Consider the following 22,846-nt stretch of genomic DNA (forward strand, 5'->3'; position numbering starts at 1 on the left):
ATAGGTTTACAGTTGAAGAAAAAAGGGTAATCCAACTCTTTGGATACGTGGGTTTCCTCCAGGTGCTCCGGTTTCCTCCCACATTGAAAACATGTACATACCCTACCATTCCTACTCTACCATACCTTCCTAGCCTCTACCTACCTACACTCTACCCCACCCCACCCCCCCTTCCTCTCTCTTTCCTTCTCTCTCTCTCTCTCTCTCTCTCTCTCTCTCTCTCTCTCTCTCCCTCTCCCTCTAGGTTTACAGTTGAAGAAAAAAGGGGAATCCAACTCTTTGGATACGTGGGTTTCCTCCAGGTGCTCCGGTTTCCTCCCACATCGAAAACATGTACGTACTCTACCTTTCCTACTCTACCATACCTACCAACCTACCCTACCTACCTACTTACCCTACCTTACTTTACCCTACTTACATACAGACCCTACCTACTCTACCATACCTTCCTACCCTCTACCTACCTACACTCTACCCCACCCCACCCTCCATCCCTCTCTCTCTCTCTCTCTCTCTCTCTCTCTGGGCAGCACGGTGGCTCAGTGGTTAGCACTGTAGCCTCACAGCCTTTCTGTGTGGAGTTTGCATGTTCTCCCCGTGCTTGCGTGGGTTTCCTCCGGGTGCTCCGGTTTCCTCCCACATCAAAAAACATGTACACTAGGTCAATTCTCCTGTCAGTACCCCTGACCAAGGTGCTGGCTTAGAATTAGAGTTGGTCCTCAGGCAGTATACACATACAAAATTGATTTGATTTGATTTGACCTGTTGTTTTACAATAAAGGATTGAACTGAACCGTTCTGGTCTCAATGTGTGTTTTTTTCTGAAAATTGTTTCACAGAGCAGAAGATATTTAGTATGGATTTGCTTTGTTCACAGTTCATTTCACTAATATATTTGGGTAAAGTTGATTAGTGGATTAGTAATTTTATTTTAGTGTGTCTTTGTTCACCTTTGGATCACACAAACAGTGTTCCGACAAGCAGGAATTATTCTTGACAGGCAAATAAGAAGATGTTTACTACATCACAAAAAATTAACTGGCAACTAGTGTGATCATTATTTGAAGTCATTTTTTCCAAAAGAATGACAAATATTTAATGGTTGTAGTTTATCAATGTGATAATTTTTTCCCCAATATTGCAAACAGAATATTTTTAGGTTCTGGAGAGTGGCTCAGACAAACAAAGAAAGTTGAAGTAATCACTTTGGTCTCTGGGTAATTTTGATGTTTGACAATTATGTTACATTTTTCTGACATTTTACACAGTAAGCAGAGAAAATAATTTGTAGTTTGTAATTTGTAATAGGTAATAAAAATAATTGTTAGTTACAGCAGAAAATATTTTTTCTCAAAGACAGCAAAATTAAAATAAAACTAAGACACCAATGTACTTCTGCATCAAATGGCAACAGATGGTGAAACACCTACTGCAATGCCACCACAACTGCCAGGTGCAGCCAGTGAAGATTTTTTTATTTTATTTTATTCTTTTAATAGAATAGTTTTAGTTTTCTTAAGATGCATGATACAGTGCACAGTGTAACCAGTGTAACAGTATACACTTGAATGATGAATCCAGAATTCTTAATTTAAATATTGTTATTCAGCATTTCCAACGATCAACTGTCATGAAAGAGTGAAAACATGAGGGAGGTTTGAGTACATGATGAGCAGCATGACAACTAAACATCATAATTGCTGCCCTTAAACAAATTTATAGTAAGATTTGCATTTACATACTTATACACTGCACTTGAAATTAAATTTTAAGCAACTCAAAATAAGAAAATGTGTATATTGGAAGAAAATTAACTCCTCTGACAGTACAGAGTATGACACAGTAACCTTCAATAACACTGCAATGAGCTAAAAACAGCACATAGACACACAAAATTTTAGACAAAGAAAGTTAGCAAACTGTGTACACAAACAAGCATAAAATGCATTGAAATTCTACATCATAATATGCTAACCTACATGTATTACAGAGGTATTTCATGGCCAGTGAAAATCTGCCATTCAGGTATACAGGTGCTGGAGCTCATCTGACTGACCACTATCTGAATGAGCAAGCGGTCATTTACAAACACTGTCAAACATAATGTTTAAACTATGATGGTAACCAGAGTTCCCCAGTGATTCACCACCAGAGGTGCTAAAGTGACAGACAAAGGTCTTTAAGCAACTTGCTTAAATTACTGAATGTTTTGAAATGACCACTGCTATAAAACCAGTTTTGTAAATTTCGGATTTTACAAAAAAGACTTGATCTTGAAGTCAGCTGAAAATGGTTGAATAAAACAGAGCAGTCAAAAATACAGAAACCATCTCTTACCAGGTTGTATCTCCACCAGCAAGTGAAGTTGCAGTTTATATCCATATCTATCCAGACTCATATAATGTACAATGAAGGAATTGACATGTATGACTCCAGTGAATAATTTCCAGCATGAAACATGCTGTCTAATATTTTTTAGGTAAAGCTGGCTTTTTTTCTCCTCCACTGACCATTAAAGTTGGCATAGCAGGAGTCCACTATGTTACGTTTTAGGCAGTATCTGAGGCTGTTTTGATTCTTGCATCAGTGCTGGAACAACCCCAATTAATTGATACACAGACAGCATGTGACAGCTGAACATGTGTAAAAATGTGTTCAGAAGCTGCACATTAATACACATGATTTTCCACTGAGGAGTTCCAAGCTTCAGACATCTACAAAATCATAATCTGTTTATTTGACCTCTGCTTATCTTGTTGTTTTATTTCATTAATTCAAAACCATTCTACTGTGTAATTGTGTACTGTGAGAGACTTGCTAATGTAATCATAAAAAATGTGCTTTTTGATTAGCTCATGAAAAAAAAAAAAAAACTGCGGTCACAAGCCACTGTAATTTAAAGCTGAACACCCAAAAATATGATGCCACTCCTGTGCGGCTCAGATGGGAAGTAGATCATAGCTGACAAAATCCTCCTCCGGCAGATCAACCATAAAATTAATACAATAGTCACGTTACAATATTAATAATGGGCCTTTTTGGGATGCAGCACCCATCAACTGCTTTCTTTATTTCAATGTCATGCACATACTTGTGATTTCAGGATAGAAATGATTTTTTGCTGGAACAACTGAGCCAAGAGGCCTCTTCACGTGTAATTCCTATTATTATCTGATTAATAAATACAATCACGTGTTGTACAAAGGATGCTTCCTTGAGAACATGAATACAGAAGCACGCTGAGCAGAGGGTACTTGTGATCTTGCATAAACAAAAGCAAACAAAGCTTAAAAATAAAAAGCGAGCTCTCTAACTTCAACAAAACTGCTCGACAAAACACGGAGCATCTCAACTAACCATAACAGTTACAGAGTGACCTTCACAGTGAATACCTCAACCACTGTTTATGAAAACCAACCAAACTATGGCTCTGTGAAGGTCCCCCGGCCCCTGTTTGTGCCTCCTGAGGGTCGAAGTGAATCACCCTATGGATTTTGTCCACTGGCACTTTTGGCCGCGCTGAGTCGCGCCACACCACGCCTGAGATGAAACTACTCTGGAGTGCGGCCAAAGCGAGCCTGACCCACCTCCAAGCAGGCTGTAGTGACATCTCGTCTGCTGCAACAAACCCGTGACAAGCTTCCCTTCTGCCCGTCGGACAAGCGAGTGTTGTAGTGATGTGTCATGCGCAAAAGATGCGGCTCTGAGAGCCGATGCTTTGTAGTGAATCAGAAGAGCCGGCTCGCATCGAGTGAGAGCCGGCTCCCAGTTTTTTTCCTTTCGCTGCTTACCTCAGTGCTCAGCCTGAGCTCTGCTCAAGGCAAAACTTTGTTTTGATTGGTCACCATCGCGGCCAATCAGATGTGAGGATATAGGATCATATCATTATGTGAAAACAGAGAGGGGGGCGCTCCACCTCTCTGTCTGTCTGTCTGAGTGCTCCCCTCTCTCTAAAATGTTTGATTAAAATATTAAACAAAAGATTGGTTTTGTAACAGAATAAATGCACAAAAGTAGGCAATTATAAGACATGAAAGGGTTTTCAACACACAAACCATTAATTTTTGCAAAGTTATGGTAAAATAAAGGCCTACAAAAAATCCTAAATTAAGAGCCGTTCAGGAGTCAAAAGAGCTGGCTCTTCTTTGGGAGCTGAGCCAAAAGAGCCGGCTCTCTGAAAAGAGCCAAACTTCCCATCACTAGAGTGTTGTGATACTGAGCTCCTGTGCGCAGGAGAACAGAGAGAATTGAAATTTAGTTTCTCTCCTGTGTCGCAGTTTGAACTTTCAGGTATCTGCATTATTTTATTTGCTTTCAGATGTGTCAGAGCCGTGTTCAGTTACTGCTGATGAAACCCACGAATGAAAACATTTCCTGTTTGGGCTGCTTCATAATAAAAGTGTTTAAATAACCAAACAACACAGGACAAAGACACACCTTCAAGAGGGTAGCTCTGTTGTGGAAATGCAATCCCCTGCCATCCCAGACTCACGTGCCTTGTCAAACTGAGTTGAGCCAGGTCAGCTCTGCATATGGAAAAGAGCCACTAGTTGGAAGTACCTGGGCCCGGTGCTCTCCAGCTACAAAACCTTCCATCTGCTGTCAGTCTGTGTCTCCCTCATTTGTGTCACTGCCCTTAGAGCCAGGCTGTGACAAATTGGGGGCTCGCTTGGGTTCGTCCAGCGGTTAATCCGGTGGTCGTATTGTCTCGATATCTGTAATGTGAAGGAGATTGACAATGTGGTGGCAGATGCTTTGTCCCAAGCTCCCCAGATGTGATAACTGATTGTTCCTCTCCTGGGTGTGGTGCAGGAGATGCTGGACCATCGGAGCAGGCTACAGTCCACCAGATTTTCAGATATTGATGATGAAACTGTTAATATTGTACACTACGAGTTTCAAGTTTCAGGATACTGTTTTGGGGTTAAGGATAAATTGTTTTGAGTAGGTTAAATTTAATTTTTGACGATGGTGGTATGGCCTATATGGCTAGGCTGTGACAGGCACACATCATTATCACATCTGGCAGTGACACCTGACAGTGTAACCATCACTACTGCCATTGTTACAGGCAACTGTGCAGCGGATGGTCGACTCCTCAGCCTTTGTTATGCTGATCTACAGAACTGAAGTTTCATGCAAAGGCTGCTTCATCAATAAGTCATAGAGCAGCTCATTTCACCTTACTAGCGAGCAACCTCCACGCCTTGTAGGCACTTCCTGCAAAGTGTGAAAGAATACAGCGCCGGGGAGGACTTGTTAAAAATATATAATCTCAAGAGATGGAGCACTTGCTCAAGAATACATAAGCAGGTGCGTTTGTCGTTGGCATTCATAAATACATGTATGCATGTTCCACAAATGTATGTGTGCATTTATAAATGTATGTGGATATTCTGTCTGTGTTTTGGAGGCAGTGCTGCTCTAGCTTTACTCCCCTGCAGGTTCTTGCCACAAAAATAGTCCATGCCACATACAGTACATCACAACAGTGAAGGGGCCAGATAACGATGTGGGCCCTGTCATGTTTCATGCATTCTGATAAGGCAGCAGACATAGGGAGAAAAGCTGTGAACAAGGTGAGCGGCCTACAGAGATGACAGGCTGCAACTACCAGTGAACCGTGTTGGTACACAGCCTCCCTCTTAACACGTTCACCATACCACAGTGCAACTCACAGCTCATAATGTGGCTACACAGACAGGTGAACATTCTGAGTGTGGATGACACACAGTCAATGTTCCCGCTGCCGAATCTTGAAGAAGGGATTTTTTGGAAACATCTTGTCTGTGTGGGAGCCCCTCTGAGAGGAGGCCAGAAAGAACAATTTTCTGTCGAGGGACTTCTTCTCGCAAGTAGCTGTGCTCATCATTGCTGAATGAAATGCACTAGTAATTCTACTTTATTGGCCTTAATTTTAAGGATAAATATAGGTTTGGCTAGAAAAATACAGTGAATATTAAGGGGTGTAAATTATGGGAGAGCACCTCTGTTCTGACAGATAGCATTACTCAGTGATGCAGACCACTGAACCATCAATTTGTCCATCTGTTTCTTGCTCCGTCGTATCTCTTTCATTCACACCCTTCTACTCTTTCTTTCAGCTAATCGCCCCCCTCTATCGCGTTTCTCATTTCTCTTTTGATTTGGCTCTCATCTCTCTCAATCACCTTGTCTCTAAGATTCCTGTACGCCATTTCTATATCTCAATCACTGAGGCTGAAGTGAGAAATAATACGTAATATCACACTGCAGTGCACTTCTCTAATAAAAAAAGGGGGGGCTGTGTAGGGATTTCTGTGTAGGTTTTCTTTCTTTCCTCCGCCTGTTCTTGTTTCTATCTTCCTCCATTGTTCCTTGCTTCCCTCCATTATTTTCTCTCTCCCCCCTCTGTTTGTCATCAGTACCTGATGCGGCAGTCGACGTGGTTATTATTCACTAAGCGCGGTACAGCAGCAGTGTATCACTGACTGGTCGTATCCCGAAGACCCTGTGTTTCTCGTCTGCTCGCTGGTTAAGTGGCTGTTTCTTTGTGCGCCGCCAGCTGAGCGTGAGGTTTCAAGTATGCATCACACTCTCTGGAGTTCACGGAAGTTGCTGCGCACTCACCCTGCCCTGTCCAACCCCATTGTGCCGACTGAGATGGCTCTGACTGAGCTGTCTTCAATAATTCATTCTGAATCAAAGCGAGACAAAATGGATTGCAGCAAAAGACATTACTTTCTAGTTGAAACATAGTTGAAATTCAAAGCTGCAAGTCTTTTACATGTGATGTAGAGTTCAGCTTACAGTTAACAGGGTGCTGTGAATACAAGTATGCACACTGTGCATTGTGACTCTTAATTGTTGGGTGTACTGTGAATAAAGAAAAGATCTGTTATTAAATAAACAGTTCACCCTAAAATCAAATTGACATATCTTTCCTCTGGCCTGTTGTGCTATTTATCCATCTGTACTGTTTTGGTATGAGTTGCCGAGTTTTGGAGACATCAGCTGTAGAGATGTCTGCCGTCTCTCCAGTATAATGGAACTAGATGGCACTCGGCTTGTGGTGCTAAAAGCTCCAAAAAAATACATTTGAAAAACTCAAACAGCGGTGTCTCTTTCCAGAAATCATGACCCGGTCGCTCAAAATAATCCACAGATCTTGTTGGGAACAGTTTCATGAAGGAACTTCTTTCTTTCTGCAGCAGAATATAATGGAACTACCCAGGAACTATCTGCAGGTTCTCTCTATTAGACCGTAGTTTCTCCATGAAGCTGCTCGCAAAAAGGTCAGGTGAATTATTTTGAGTACCTGGGTCGTGATTTTTGAAAAGAGCCACTGGTTTTGAATTTTTCATATTTTTTTCACACTTTGAGCCACACAGGACCAGAGCCGTTTACTCCCGTTATACTGGAAAGAATTCAGGCATCTCTATGACCAATATCTTCAAAACTCTACAACTCACATCAATAAAAACTAGATGGATTAAAAGCATTACAGGCCAGGGGGGAAATTTGTATTTTTGATTTTGGGGTGAACTTTTTCTTTCTTAGAGAAATTATGTTTTTCAAAGTTAAATTGAACAGCTTTAATCCAACTTTTCATTATTTTATAGGACTGTATTAAGTATATGTAATTACGTAATTTTGAAAATGTCTGTGTGCATATATTGCTGTGTGAATGTGAATGGCTACAATATTACTCCTGTTGGTCTCCTGTACAGTACTGTGCTCCCTTTTCATCTCCTTACCCCCTACCTCTAAGCCCCGCAGCGGACCAGCTTGGCGGCGCCGGCACTCTCGTTAATCACATAGTGTCAGGCCTTTAATAAGTCCTTGACGGGGGTTTCGCCGTGAACGACACTCTTTATCAAAGGTTTACACTGCCAGTGTGTCCTGGAGAATGATTGATCCCACCACGCTCAGGTCTGCCCTTCATGCTGACTGACGGAGCGACACCCACCCAGCCGGTGGTAGACAGCGATGGCAGAGGTGCACGGACATGTTTGCGTGACTGAAAACATGTGAAGCTGTTTGTGTTTGGGTGGCGGCGGTGCTGTGCTGGCACCGGCCGTCTACGCCTGGGTGATGGATACTCCGGCTCCTTCCATTTCTCTCCCTACCAACCAACCCTACATGATACTGCATCCACAAATGCAAAACACTCCCATTATAGATGCTGTGATAAAGTGATGTTTTAACCTTGCCTGCCTCCGGCTGGAAAGGAAGCAGCCAATCCACTTAACAAATGAAGTAATACCAGCAATCGCTTGGCCTTGTTGCTTTACTTATGGACATTATACTGTATGTGAAGCATTATCAGAGCTCTGCTGGCCTTGTCGTGAGGGAGGCCAGAAATCTGAATGAATTAGATGAATATCAAATCCATCAAATCCAAACTTAGCCTGACCTGTCCTTACACAATAAGACATAACAATAGATAGAAAAGAAGAAGTGTTTTTTATACTGTGATACAGCTATGATTCGAATTACAGGTGAAAAAGACCCTGAAAAAAACATGAGCTCTCCTGAAAGCCTACTTTGAGATATTTAGGAGGACCACTAAGGCATGATCTTCCTGAAATAAATAATACTAGTAAAAATATCCCAATGTTGTGTGCTTATTCACCCATTACATTATAATATCTGAACATTAGCGTCGTCATTAATGAACACAATGCTGTGTGCATTATTTAGCAGCCATGCTGTCCGTGGTTCTGATATAGAGCGAGGGATTTATGGACAGACAGAGAGATCATATGACAGAACTTTCTGCTTGCTTTTTGTGGTTGTGAATAAAACTTTCAGCCCTGATTATAAACTATATTCCCGCCATTATAACAATCCACTGACAGAGGGGAAATCATGGGGAAGTGAAGTCAACATGAGAGAGATGCACGCAGCAAAACAGCTGTGTCTATGGGCCTATGTTACTTTATGTAACCATGTAAAAACAAATGTCTCAGTCAGTTCGTTTTGATTTAAAAACTCTCCACGTTACTTTACCTTCACAAAGATCAGATGATGATGTTGATACCTGATACCAGGCTCTGTAAAAGCCTTAAAAGCTTTAATCAGAAGCCAGAAGTCTCTTTACTTCTCTGTAATAAAAACACAAGTGTGTTAAACAATGTGTGATGTAGGCTCTGATTCATGACTGACTGTGAATGAGAAGCATAAAAATGTTGCCTGCGTCCTCCTGCTGATTTTTAGGTTTTGCTTGGATTTTGGTATTGAAATAGAAGCCTTACATTGTTATTATTTAGCCTTTATGAAACGTTATTGACAAGAACTGCCTGCATTATAAAGATTTTTGCAGTAACCCTGCAACTGACCACACTGCGGAGCATTTCATGTGAGTGGATCCATTTTAATAGTGGTTCAAACAGGGCTCCCCAAAAAACCACTGTGTAAGTTCAACCTTGTATACAGCCTAACTTTCCAGGGCAGTACAACAAACTTAATCCCAAGTTTTTGATTGTTGTGTCCATACAGAAAAATATTAGTGCCACACAATGATATATTGATTGTGAATCAATTGTTAAATTAATCCCCTGGAGTCATTTTTAAGAAAAAACAAAGTCAAAATTCTCTGATTTGTGAGTCTAAAATATAAATATCTTCTCTTTACTCTTAAACTGAATATCTTTCAAATAAAAAAAAGCACTACGGAACTATTGTCTTGACTGTAGTCATGGACATGTACTGTATCTGCATAAACAACTGTAAATATTGTTTAATTTTGTTTTTTTATATGTTATCTTCCCCTATTCTGAATACAATTAAATATCCATATGTATGTTTGCAATGTGAGGGAACTACAACTTTAATTTTGTTATCCAACCATGTGTTGTATAAAGATAATAAATAAACTTGACACCTTGACGCAATTAAAAGCAACACTATTAAAAGACGAATGAAGAACGGTGTTGAAAACTCATCAAATGAGCTCCCAGAAGGCCGTAACTAATCATAGAGATGCTGAGTGTCATGCAGGTACCAAGACCTTAAAAGTGCAGTAATACAAGAATATGCAATTACATAGCACAACACATAATTAAGCAGACGATTTCAGAGTGGAAGGAGGTTGAAGCTGATCTTTCTCTGTAAAATATAACAACCAGCGAGTCTAAAGGCTTCATGTACAGACATTTCTGGATTAACAGAATCTTTAATTTGACTGATAAGAGGCAGTTTTGAAAATGGGACTGAAAGGAACGATTGAAAAGCAACAAGAAGAGCGATTTGACAGAAAAATGTATACGGTGGCTATTTAAGACGGAGAAAGAAAGGAGGACAGATAAGAAAACACAGGTACAGAAGAGAGATCCTTTGACTCCAGACTCCCTGATTATCCATGTCTGAATAGAGAAGATTGTGAAGAGGTAAACTGAAAATTATGAAAGCTTAAAGCTGTATAGAGAAGCTTTTAACAAGTAAACATGGAGTTAAATACTGTTCTCAAGGTGTTCATCAGTGATCTAAAACTTAATTGGAGCTCCCACCACTGAGTTACACTTCAGTGTTTCCATTAATTTGTGTAAAGAATATATGTAAACAGACTTTCCATTGTGAACCAGTACTTGAATAATAAAGAGGAACACGGTTAATTCATTCTGTTTACTTCCTTTGATATTTTTAAAACTATAACTGCGTCCCTTTGGAACATTAAGTACCTGGCATGACTGTGATTGTCATTTGGATGAAGACCAAAGATTTTCAAGTCAAATCTTTCAGGGAACACGTTTGTCACCAGGCGGCTCAACAAAACACTCTAACCTCCAGCACAGAAAAAACAAAATCAGCACAAAAATAACAAGTCTCTGGCTTTGTCCCGTGGCTCTGAAAAGAGAAATCACATAATGGTTGGGGGATATCAGTGCCAATTCTACTAGCAGACCTGTTTGTAAATGGCAGTGCGGGGACATAAATGGCTCTGGGAAGTTCTCTGAATGAAATCTAAAGAGAACAATTTGCTATTCCCTGGAAAGACTCTGCGGGCAACGTAACCATTAGGACACTGACTGTGAGGGTCTACAATCTAACTGTGCTGTTTCTCTGACCTCCTCTCTCTCTGAATGCCTCCCGTTGAATGAACTCACTAATGGTTTGATTGTGCCTCATGTAGACGATCCTTTTCCTCTTTAGATATTTGTCCCAGTGTTCGTGACTGTCTTGGTTCTGTTTCAGATGTGAAAAGCTGTACTTATTTAAACATGGAGGAGGTAGAAGGTAAACCTTTGTACAGAAAGATGATAAAGTGTCAAGAGTAAACGACACAATCAGGTTGGTCTAACAAAATAGATAGTTGACTAGCAGTTAAACATACAATACAGAGGTCACTCTCAAACTAAAACAGTAGCAAAAGACGTAGTTTGATGACGTCGTGAAGTAGTGTGGGATCATGGGAGCTGATGTCTTCACTTTTAAACAACCACCATAGCTGATAAAATTCTCTCCGCTATGACTCAGACAGAAGTCATGTTCAAGGACAAACTAATGTTAAATTTTTATTCGCGTCACATTTAGTCACGTTCACCGACGTCCTTATTTACGTTCTCACGTATCCGACTTATCCTGTGTTTGTTTTACCAGATGTTATAGCAACTAACAATTAGCTAGCAACAGCTGGCAGGAAAACACACCCTTACCTTGAATAAATCATTGATTGCTCCAACAGTTGTTGGAAACATTTGGGATGTAAATGCTAGGGATGATAACAATTCATCTACTATAAAATAAAGGTCTGAAACATAGCAGATATTATTTTTATGAGCAGGCTCTGCATGTTATCTGTTATATGGGTTTAATATATAGCTCTTTATTTGTAACGCTGTCAGAGAATGTGCAATATGTTGCTTTGTTTGAGGGAAAAAACACTTTTGGTTTGGTTTGGTTTGGTTTGGTAAATGCAAAATTTGTCAGTGTGGTGAATGAAACCAGCCTGGGTTTACATTTTCCCAGTCAAAGTTACAGTGAGGAGCACATTAGTCAGCACAAATTTTCATTTAGATCATTTTATTTGTTATACTTTGTGGTTATTACAGTGGAAACACTACTACTTTTGTCCACAGGGGCCTCCAAAATAAACAAAATATGAAAGTTCCTTGTAGTAGAAAAATACTATAGCATATTGTAAAAACATTTGTCTAGTGTTTTTACATTTTAATGGGGAAATGTTACATACAATACAATTTAAATGGCTTTCTTTGTGTTGTATTAAAAAAGAAATGATGCAGATCAGTTCAGTATGACATGATATAGGCTCTTGGTGCTGGAGTTTTGAAGATGATTGTGTCCTTGTAATTAGGTTGATGGAACAAAGTTGGTGGTAAAATCTCTCTCTCCTACACACATACATATATTCACACACACACACACGCTCAATCCCCTCTTCAATGAGGTGGTAGATGCACCATCTGGAGGACTAGGCAGGGAGGCTTGCAGAGAGATTGAGAGGGAGGGACATTAAACAAGTGTGTAATGGTTCAATATTTGCCCGCTCAGCCCGTGTGTGGCCGCATTTTGTCCAGAGACCCTCTCTTGGCTGTGAAGTCCGTCCACGTTCCCAGCAGCGTCCCCTCCCTCGGCCCTCGCTGCCACTGTCTGTCCCGACAGACACTCTGCCCAGATAGCCATGCTTTTTGTTCCAGCGAACAAAAACCAGCACCTGTTCACAGAGGCATCTCACATTGTTCTTACAGACCTTTTAGCCAAGACGCGCCTCTGTAATCATCTCTTTCACAATAGAGAGCCATTGTATTTTTCTCCCCTGACTAATGCTGCTGCTCTGGTTGCGGGAAAACAACAAACGCACAACATCTAACATGATTGGCAAGCTTTTACCGAACACAGGAGCAACATGGAATGAAAAGTGGCGCTGCAGTGTAAGGAAATATATGTTACTCACTAAAGCTCCTCGTAGTAATAGAGCAGTGCTTGATCAAACAACTGCTATTATGCCTTTTCAGCTTCATGGCCACATAAAATGAGTTCTGTCCATTGTATGCAGGAGGTAAAGTATGGCTTGAGCAAAGCACACACTGTGTAATAGATGGAAGTGGGAAAGGAAATAGAAGCAGTGATTAAAGCAAGCACCTAAAGGTAAAACATTATAATTCTACCTCTCACAATGCAGCATGTTGGCTTGAAAAGTGAGGGTGATTATCTGACCAAAGCACTAAAAAAGGCAAGTAAGGGGGAGCTTATACCGCTGTGGCCATACAGAGCATACATTACATTTGTTGGTATTCAGATAAACATTGTAAAAGAGGCAGTCAGTATGAGAAAAGCAGGAGAGGATGGAAAAGTATAGCTACATTGCCAAGTGTTAGATCTTCTTTTGCTATGGTTTTTCCTCACATTGAAGGCGAACGCCAGATGATTTGGAATAACAAAGAGTGCAAAAAGTGTTATTTGCTGTTTTGATGCTGCAGGGTTACATCCCACAGTGTCTCCATTTCTGTTTTGAATCCTTAAGCTTTTGGTTCCTTTGTTTGTATCTTCAGATTTGGTTCTGCACAGTCAACTTTCCTTATATTTTTTTTCTAAATAAACAGAAAAAAGCAGTGCAGTGCAACGATATCTACAGCATGGATTCAGTTTTATACACAAGAAACAACTAGGCTCTTCTACAATACCGCCTCCAAAATCAAAGGCAACACTCAGAGACATCCTTTGAGGATCTCTGAGAATGTCTCATATTCTGCCCTGAGGGATGCTCGCTGCACAATGACAAACATTCATGTGTGAGGTCATACACAACCAGCCATTCAGAGCTCTTCACAAAATCTAAAAAACTTCCTGTATCCAGCAAAAGTTGGTCAGAATGGCTCTGCCAAAGATCTTCCACCACACAGTGGCTCTGTTTCTGCTGTGACTGTATTTATGATGAATAACCCTGCATTTGAGCCTAAAGGCAAATTCCAGCTTGGCTTCCAAGTCATTTCTCTGTGCTCGTCACGCTCCCTCCCTCTCTCTCTCTCTCTCTCTCACACACATACATACACACACACACACACCTCTGTCCATGCTCTTGTTTCTCTATGTTGTCATGTTCACTCTTGGCTGGCAGTTGTCATGCATTCTCGTATTCACCGAGACACCTTACTTCCAAAGGATCAGTTCTGCTGGCATTGTTCCTCCTCTAAATATCATTTACTTTTCACATGCATAAAAATAGGCTTGTTACAGTACATGTAGCTACACGAACACTACCTGCACTCCTGCAGTCTAGCCTTGATGTTGACGCTCTACTTAGCACGTGCTTTAAAATTTAATGAAGTTTTCAGGGTTCAGACACGCTCCATTAAAATGGGTTTTAGCAAGTTTAGGTTTGGATTTTGAATGCTAAGCAACACTAAGTCTCTGAGCATATTCCACCTGAGGCAATAAGCTGTACATGTAAATGTACAGCTTTAAACACACTGAAGCAAGGGTAAAGTTTGTGTTTACACAGTCACAAACTTTTGTTTGTTTGCACTTTATTTTACGGTACAATAATAATAACAAGCTGCACTTTGTATCAAATTAGACAAAACTAATATTAATATGCTCTTTATTAGTCAATAAACAAACACATCTGTACCTTAATTAGACACCATACACCTAAAGTACACTAACAAGATGTAACAGTTGTACTTTGCATCAATATAGACAAAAATTTGAATTAATGTTCTTTATTAGACCTTATTAGACCCTTCATTAGACCTTTTTTAGAGGGTAATTAGGGACATATTACAACAGAACTGTACTGTAAACTAAAGTGAAATCTATATATCACATATATTATATTATATATTTGACCTTAGTTTATAGCACAGTTTTGTTGTCATGTGTGCCTAATTATTATCTAATAAAGTCAAATAAGGGTCTAACAGTGTGAAACAACACATTTTAGTTTACAGTTTGGTTCTGTTGTAATATGTCCCTTATTACCCTCTAACAAAGTCTAATAAAGAACATTATTTCAGGTTTTTGTCTAATTTATTACAAAATATGGTTTGTTACCTCTTATGTGGCCAAGAAATATTTAGGACAACCGCATAATGAGATCTAATTAACTTCATATTGTAAATTTCCACCCTCGCATTGGAATCATTCTAACTTTAGCCAAAACATCTTCTGCACCATAATGATCACTGGCATTCCTTACTCAATTTCACAGCCAGATGCCACCCACTGATCACGTCTCCCCTCTCTGCTGAACAAACATCCCCTACATACTAAATTCATGGCCAATATGCAGCCAGAACCTGGTGTGGCGGGCGTCTTTTTACCACCATTAACAACAGGGCTTGTCAACCCATCACCTCAACTCCCCGTCCTCCACATCAACATGAGGCCCCCTTTTTTTTTTTTTTTTTTGACAGCACCCATGACAGTAGATAGTAATAGCTAATTCGAGGCCTTAGGCGCTTGTCAAGCGATAAAGATCGATAGTCACCCGTCACACAGTTTCACTGAAATAATGGACGAAAATGACAGTTGCTCGTTAATGATCAAACAAGCTGTTAGCCACAGTGGCCGTCCCTTTTCACACTGTTAATCTAAGGCTTGACCCAGTCATCAGTTAGCTCATGTATGTAGCGGCTGTTAATGGATGTTCCTGAGATCCTAGCATGTCAAGCGGCAATCGTCCCCGCAGCCGTGGGCTGTCACACTGCCACATGTCAAAACCCTTGATGTACGAGCCACTTTCTCTCTGCTTTAATGCATTTAAATGGAGCTGTGAGTCCGGCAGGACCGGCCCAATTTCAGAACCAGCGGTAAAGGCTCAATCTCATCTACTGCCCTGGTGGACGGAGCGTGTACATAGGAAATGAAATTGAAAATCCGTCAGACGCACCCACATGTACACACACACACACACACACACACACACACACACACACACACACACACACACACACACATACAGCAGGCTTTTCCTTTCACAAACTCTCTCTGTTACACACATACACTCACACACACACACAGTCACACACTCACAGAGGGTCATATCTCACATTTCAAAGCATTATAATAATAACGGATGTGTGATGAGCTGCTGCCTGATGTAGAAAGCTAATCCAAGCAAAAAAATAGATTTACTAGAGTAATTGAACTACAGTCAAAGAATTATGAGAGTGAAGGCGCTCCAGACTGCACTCAGTGTAAAGGTATTCTAACCTTGAATTTAATTAAAATCTTTTTTTTTTTCTCCCTCAGACTCCATAGCATGTGTGCTTTAAATCATAAAATCAGCCCCAGTCACTTAACTTTCAAAGCATTCAATAGCTTTTTCTTAATAAATGTGCTGTTGATATGAGCACCTTATATGAAAGTCAACACTGAACATACTGATATCCATTAAAATGCAAATGGGATAGGGCATTTATTTTTATAATCTATTATATATCCAAGAAAAGGTGCTCTGGGGAAATATGCACAGATCATGTTGGTTAACCATTAAAAGAAGAAGTGATGCTTTGGGTTAAATATGGAGTTTTGTGTTCAGGAAGAGCATCAATGAAGTTTCAAAGCTTTCAGTTTTGAAGGTAGTTTTGTTTAAATCAAAAGACAGCTCCAGCAAAAATACAGAGGCAAGATCAAATAGGCTACCTTTGCTTTCCAATACACAGAATTCTTGTACATCCACCCACAGGCCTAACACCCACCGTATATCCAATACCAACCATCAACTTCACCCAGAAAGGTTGAAGCAAAACCCAGAAACAAAATCTCGGACTTTCAACGTTTGAAGATGCTCCAAACTAAATATTTTGCCCTCCCTGTTTTCAGCTGATAACAAACGACAGACAACAGAGCTGAGCGCAAACTCCCCAGACACCGGTTTGCTAGAGTGCATGTATGTGTGTGTATGTGTGTGTGTGTTTGTGCACAGTGAGAACATCTGCTTTCACTGAAAGAGCACAAACATTTGAAAACCTGTCCCCATCCTGCCAAAACCTGCTTCCCTGAGCGAAGCAGGAGACACGTCCACAATGGACGTGAAGGGCGAGGGAGACATCAAGAGCCATAGACATGTTGTTTTGGCTCCCTGTCACTGAGGAAATGTCAGCAGAGCACACCACTGGTTCACAGTTAGGCAAATGGGAGAGTCTGTGAATGTCTGAATGGTTGCTTGACCCTGCATCCGTAAGCTGTGCCGAGGAATGTAATTTCTGTTGTAGCGTGCTGCTGAGAGGCCAAGGTTAGGGCTGATTCAACCGAGTCAACCCAGAGATACAAATTAAAATTCCTTTTTCCACACAGTCAACATGTTTGTGCTACAGAGGGAAGAATTTGCTTTATTTCTTGGGTGCGCCTAGGGCATTGCTCCAAAGCATGCCACAGGAAGTCATGTTTGAAGTCATGTTTGTGAGACTAGGAACAGCATCTCATTTGGCCTACCTTGACAAAATGAACTAAACATTCGTAAAAACACTCGCTACTTCATACTAACCTATGATCCTGCTTTGCCTTGCTTTACGTGACCCAAAAATTCTGAATTGTTGAAATATGAAGAGACAAATATATTCAGAAAAAGAGAACATCTACACCTCATCTCATGAATTCTGCCAAATTATGCACTATGAGCATCAACTCATGACAACATGCTGAGTCTCCAAAGAAAGTATACACAAGTTGCACTTGCTGCAAAGGTCAAGACCAAAACTAGGACTGACTCTTAAAGGGATAGTTCACCCAAAACAGAAATTTGAGTGATTATCTACTCCCCCTCCACATAGCACAAAGCACCGCTGGAGTTTCACAGGAAAACAGCGTTGCAGAATCTCCCAAACAATTAAAGTGAATGGGGACCAGTTTTTAAACATTAAAAAAATAAAATAAAATTCCTCCATTCTCCTCATCTCCTGAAGTCCCAACATGCTGAGTGCTCCAAGCTAAAGATCCACAGTGAAAATTCAGGCTAAAAACATGATGTACATAATTTTTTTAGTTAACTTGGCATGTTGGAGATTTATTACACTTGGATTACACCAAACAAGCAGTACAGAGGCATTTTATGGTTTTATTTTGTAATTTTTTTTTTTATTAATTAATTAATTTTTTTAGGTTTGAAAACTGGTCGCCATTCACTTCTATTGTTTGGGAGATTCTGCAATGATAATGACTAAATTTTCATTCTAGGGGGAACTATGATGGACGGATTATCTTGGTTAACCAGGTGATGATTTTTGGAAAGATACCGGTACAGATTTAAAGTTTAAATTTAAAGATTTAAAGATTGAAGCGAATCAGAAAAGGGCCTAGCGATGGTGTAACTAAAGTTTTTTTACTGTGAAAAATATGGCCCTACTATAAAATACCTGCTTTTAAAATGGATTGCTACTCTTCCCACTTTCAAGACTGCCCAGGGCAGAGGGTATTTTAATGTGAATAATTCACATAAATTGAGCTGATCTCCTTTCTCATGAACCTTGTAAATACCATAAAGCAACGGCTGAAGTGGATCTTAGAGCAACCTGTTTTCTGTGTCTCTCCGCTTGTGGTAAAAATTGAAGTAATAAGCACGAGCTGACAGCAGTTTGGTTATAAATTCACTATCTCTCGGCACAGAATTTTTCAAAGCATCAACGAGTGTTTTCACATCAAAGGGGCAAGGTTTTCTTGAGACAATGGGATTTTCACAGCAGACGTTTTGACATGTTATAGTGGGAGAAGCATAGATGAAATTTGTAACATTAACAATAGACCTTTTACACACAGCAACAATTTTGACATGAAACAGTAGCGTAAACACAGGTGTTACCAGTGATACTAATTAAGGCTCCATTCCATTCACGTCAAACCAAGTCAGGGTGCAGCCATTACGCATGTTGGCTCACTGGATGGACCACTATTTAGAACAGCACCTTGATTAGTATCATTGGTAACACCAGTGTTTACGTTGCTATCTTATATCACTATGGCGGCTGTGAATAAGGTTTATAGGTAAATCCCACTCAAGCTTTCAGGTTCAGGGTTGGGGTAATATTGTGAGTGCTGGCACAACACACACAGCCATTGTTAATGTTGTTGGTTACACCTGTGCATTTCCTGCTATTCCAACTTAAAACATCAGCATGATAAAAGCCTGTTGAAGGTCTCCTCATGCATCATATTTCAATTCTATTACAAGGTGTAAACTACTCAAACTCAACAGGCTCAGACTCAAACACATACCATCAATTTTCTCCTTTCGCAACGCTCAACGTTTTCCAGTAGCAGGATTCAAATTTTTTGCCTCTGTTTTTCACATAAGACATTTTGACACGACAAAGTAGAAAAAGCACAGTTGTAAAAAATAAAATGAACGATGGCTGAATTCCATTTAACTGCTTTAGTTTTAGGGTCCAGGTATTTAGCATGAGTCCAAATGTCGGCTGTGAAAAAGGCCTACTCAGTTTTGCTGACTAAAAACATTAATATATTTTTTTAATTTTATGATCTGCTAACATTCTATTTTACAACACACTTGACAGATGAGCCTGTCCAGTCAGTTTCTAGTTTCAGCTTTCGTCAACTTTTCCCACATATTGGGAGTAAGTTTCTTCCATTGGAGGTTACATGGGCAAGCAGAAAACCTCTGTGGGCTACAGTGCACTTGCTAGAAGCCAATTTCTTTTTTCCCCGGATGGTTCATTCATGAACGGCCCTACTCCGACTCTGGTTTGCTAGCACTGTTAGCATTTGTTGCCTTTGTTTGGGTTGGTGAGGTTAAGCATGAGGAGGGAGATTGGGTAGGGTTAGGATAAGAATATCAGGGTAAGCCAATCAGAGGCAGAGTAAGGCAGGTCATGCCTTTTTGGGGAAAATGTTAGCATGCACATTTTAGACAGATTTCTTCTAAATAAATAAACAGTGACATTCACTTACAATGACATGCTTGAATAAACTGGAAAAGAAATTATCAAATGATATAAATCTTTGCCTTAATTAATAAAATTAAGAACCAAACAGTTAGATAAATAACCTCAGACAAAATGCATTAATCATTGTAGCAAGTAGCCGAAATTTATGCTCACCTTTTTAATATTTGACGATAGCTTTTTTAAAATTAATTTTTAAAGATGCTTAATGACTCCTGGTTAGCCGTTTGGTACTTGCCTTTTTTAATTTATTTCACTGCTTTCTTATTTTTAATCACTTTCCTTGAATTAGCCCTTCTGTTGAGCACTGGGATTTTCTTAGCCCTGAGTTGAACCTCCCAGGCAGTCCTTACCCCCTGAACCTGTATCAAGCTTTGCCAGTCAAATTCCTATAGATTTAAATTTAAATTATAGATATTCCAAATTGATATTAAGGCAAATGTACTGAAGATGTCTGGGTTTACTGCTTTTTTTTTACATTTCTTTTGGGCTAATATAGTACTGGTAGTAAGGGCAATACAAAGGATAGTAGACTGTGTCAGACTTGATACAGTAGTGTGTGATTGTACTGAATCTATCAGGAGACTTCCTATGCACAAAGTTACCTCAAATTCCTCAGGGTTGCACTGATGGAATATTAATTGCATATGAGTGCAATGAACCTTCAACAAAGCACTCAGCAGAGTGCAGACGTCAACCAAAGCCTAACAATCTCTCCAAGTAGCCATTGCTTTTACAGCCCACAGTGCACCGGATAAATGACAGAAAGGTTTTATGAGCCTAGCCAAGAGACATTATTTTCACAGTCAACAATGTACTGGTCTGTTGACAGAGTAGATTCATATGAGGGGCTCATGTTTGCTCTAATGGTTACACAACAGGAAATGAGATAGATGGTAATATTTGAGTTTTAGTTTTTAAGGTGTGTCTGTGTGAAAAGCGTATCAAGAGTGTTAATACAACTAAGTATAAATGTAAGTACTTAAGGTAAAATAATGATTCAAGTGGAATGCCATGGCAACAGCTGTGGTAGCTCCTTCAAAATTTGCTTCCTTTCTCTTTTAATCTGTTTTAATCTGAAACACATATCGTAACATACGAGATGATCAGGGCATCTTTCAACCACCTAGCCAGATCAGCTTAACGCACCACCACAGACCACCCCAGGACAAGAGGAGGAGAGCAGGGACAAGAGCCATGCTGACCCAGCTAGGACTGTTCCTGGCTAATGTCCAGTCAGGAATGACAAGGACGACATGACACACGGGCTGGCCAAACAACATGGAACCAGAGATTGGTTGTGTCCAGAGAGACCTGCCGCATGACATCCCAGATCAAGTTGTTGCACTTACCAGGCAGACGACTCTGGCAGGATGATGGGAGCTGGAGTATGGACTCGTTCAACTTGACACAAATTCAAAAAACGCACTTCAGAAGTTTTTTCCTGGCTGTATACATGTATGTATATAACTGTATCTATTGTTATATCATATTTTGTGTTATATTTTGTTCTTTTCTGTGTTGTGTAATGATAATAAATTACCTTAATACATTGATAAAACTAGACTGTAATTTCAGATGCATTACTCTGTAACTATAAATATTAAACTTAAAATAGAAGGGGTGGTTCAACCACATTAAAAACAACTGCTCTCTCATTTAGCCTAAGTAGTTTTGGCTTTATTAACCCTGGGATTTAATCCTGCTTCTATTATGTGTCCCGATTAGCCCAAATTGTCCACAGATCATGAACTACTTGATACCAAAGAAACAGCTCAATTAAATCTATGTGTGAAGTTTTTTTAGTGTTATTTACACCACTAAGTACTTCTCAGGAAATAAGTGCTTACTTGTTAATTGTATGTCACAACATGTTACGACACTATGGTGCAATAAAAAGGGATCTGTTGTGGTGCTGTTTGATTTGTTCTGATTCAGGCGTAATCCCATGTATCGATTATTCTAGGACTGCTGTGAATGCAATCATGGAATCACATCGGCCATTCAAGTGGACTACCTTAAGCCCGAGGGGGTAGGCTATCTGTTCAGCGAGCTCTGCCGCTGTGGGCCACTGACCAAAGCTGACGAGACCATTCCTTCTTGTGCGCTTTAAACTTTCCCCAGAGAGCAAGCCTCCGCTTCCTTAAACAGGGTAAATTGAATTAGGACATTCTAGCAGCTGGCAACTGTGAAATTGAGTTGAAGTGTACCCCGAGGTTAGGCGTGAGAGATGCAGGATTTAAACACCCCAACAGAACAGAGTGGGATCAAGCTTTGTCTGCAAGCTGAATTCTAAACAAGCAACAAGGAGAGAGATAAGGGACAGCTGGAGTTCACTCAGTTAGGGCAGTGAGGAGGTTTATATTTGTATGTGGGTGGGTGCGCGCGCATGTGTGCAAGCGTGCGTTCAAGTGTGCGCATGTTTGTCGATGTGCACTGGGATTATATCACCGCAGGGACAATAAAGTCAGTCGAGTGATATGCAAGCTATCTGGAGAGAATTTCCCAGCAGAAGCCTTAATCTCATTCCTGTTGCAGCTTATAGCGCCTAAAAACACTAAATCGGAGCCTCGGCTGTTGAGAAAAACACAAACATGGAGAGAAACGATAACATACTCTGTTGGCCTACGTTTTTCATCACAAACAGGATGGGTATTCATCTGTCAGTCACAGCTAATGCACGCTGTTTGTTCAATTCAGCCTGTCTGTTTCACTCAAACCAAAGTAGATGCATGCACAAATCTAGGACCCTCAAGGTGTAAAGATGAAAAACTTCAATAAAGCTGCAGCAAATCTAGAAGAATACGACCAACAATACCAGACTCAATGAATTAACAGAGGATTGTCTCACTCTGGCTGATCAGGCTCGAACCCACTGAGTTGGTGTTTGACTGGAGAGAACCATAAAAATCTTTTGGGCATCCTGAAGAATGTTGTTTGATGTTTCTTCTTATTGAGCGTCCTACTGCATATTTCTTTCTGCTGTCACTCACGGGCATGAGGCA

At 40.2% G+C, this 22,846-nt stretch overlaps 1 protein-coding gene across 1 annotated transcript in view; it reads right to left on the reverse strand.

Moving 5' to 3' along the window:
- Positions 1 to 22,846, reverse strand: part of cdh13 (cadherin 13, H-cadherin (heart)) — a 452,332-nt gene that overhangs the window by 390,198 nt on the left and 39,288 nt on the right. The gene's annotated exons all lie outside the window — the stretch shown is intronic.

Source organism: Lutjanus erythropterus, chromosome 13, assembly GCF_056507025.1.
Source record: "Lutjanus erythropterus isolate fLutEry1 chromosome 13, fLutEry1.hap2, whole genome shotgun sequence".
NCBI lineage: Eukaryota > Metazoa > Chordata > Actinopteri > Lutjaniformes > Lutjanidae > Lutjanus > Lutjanus erythropterus.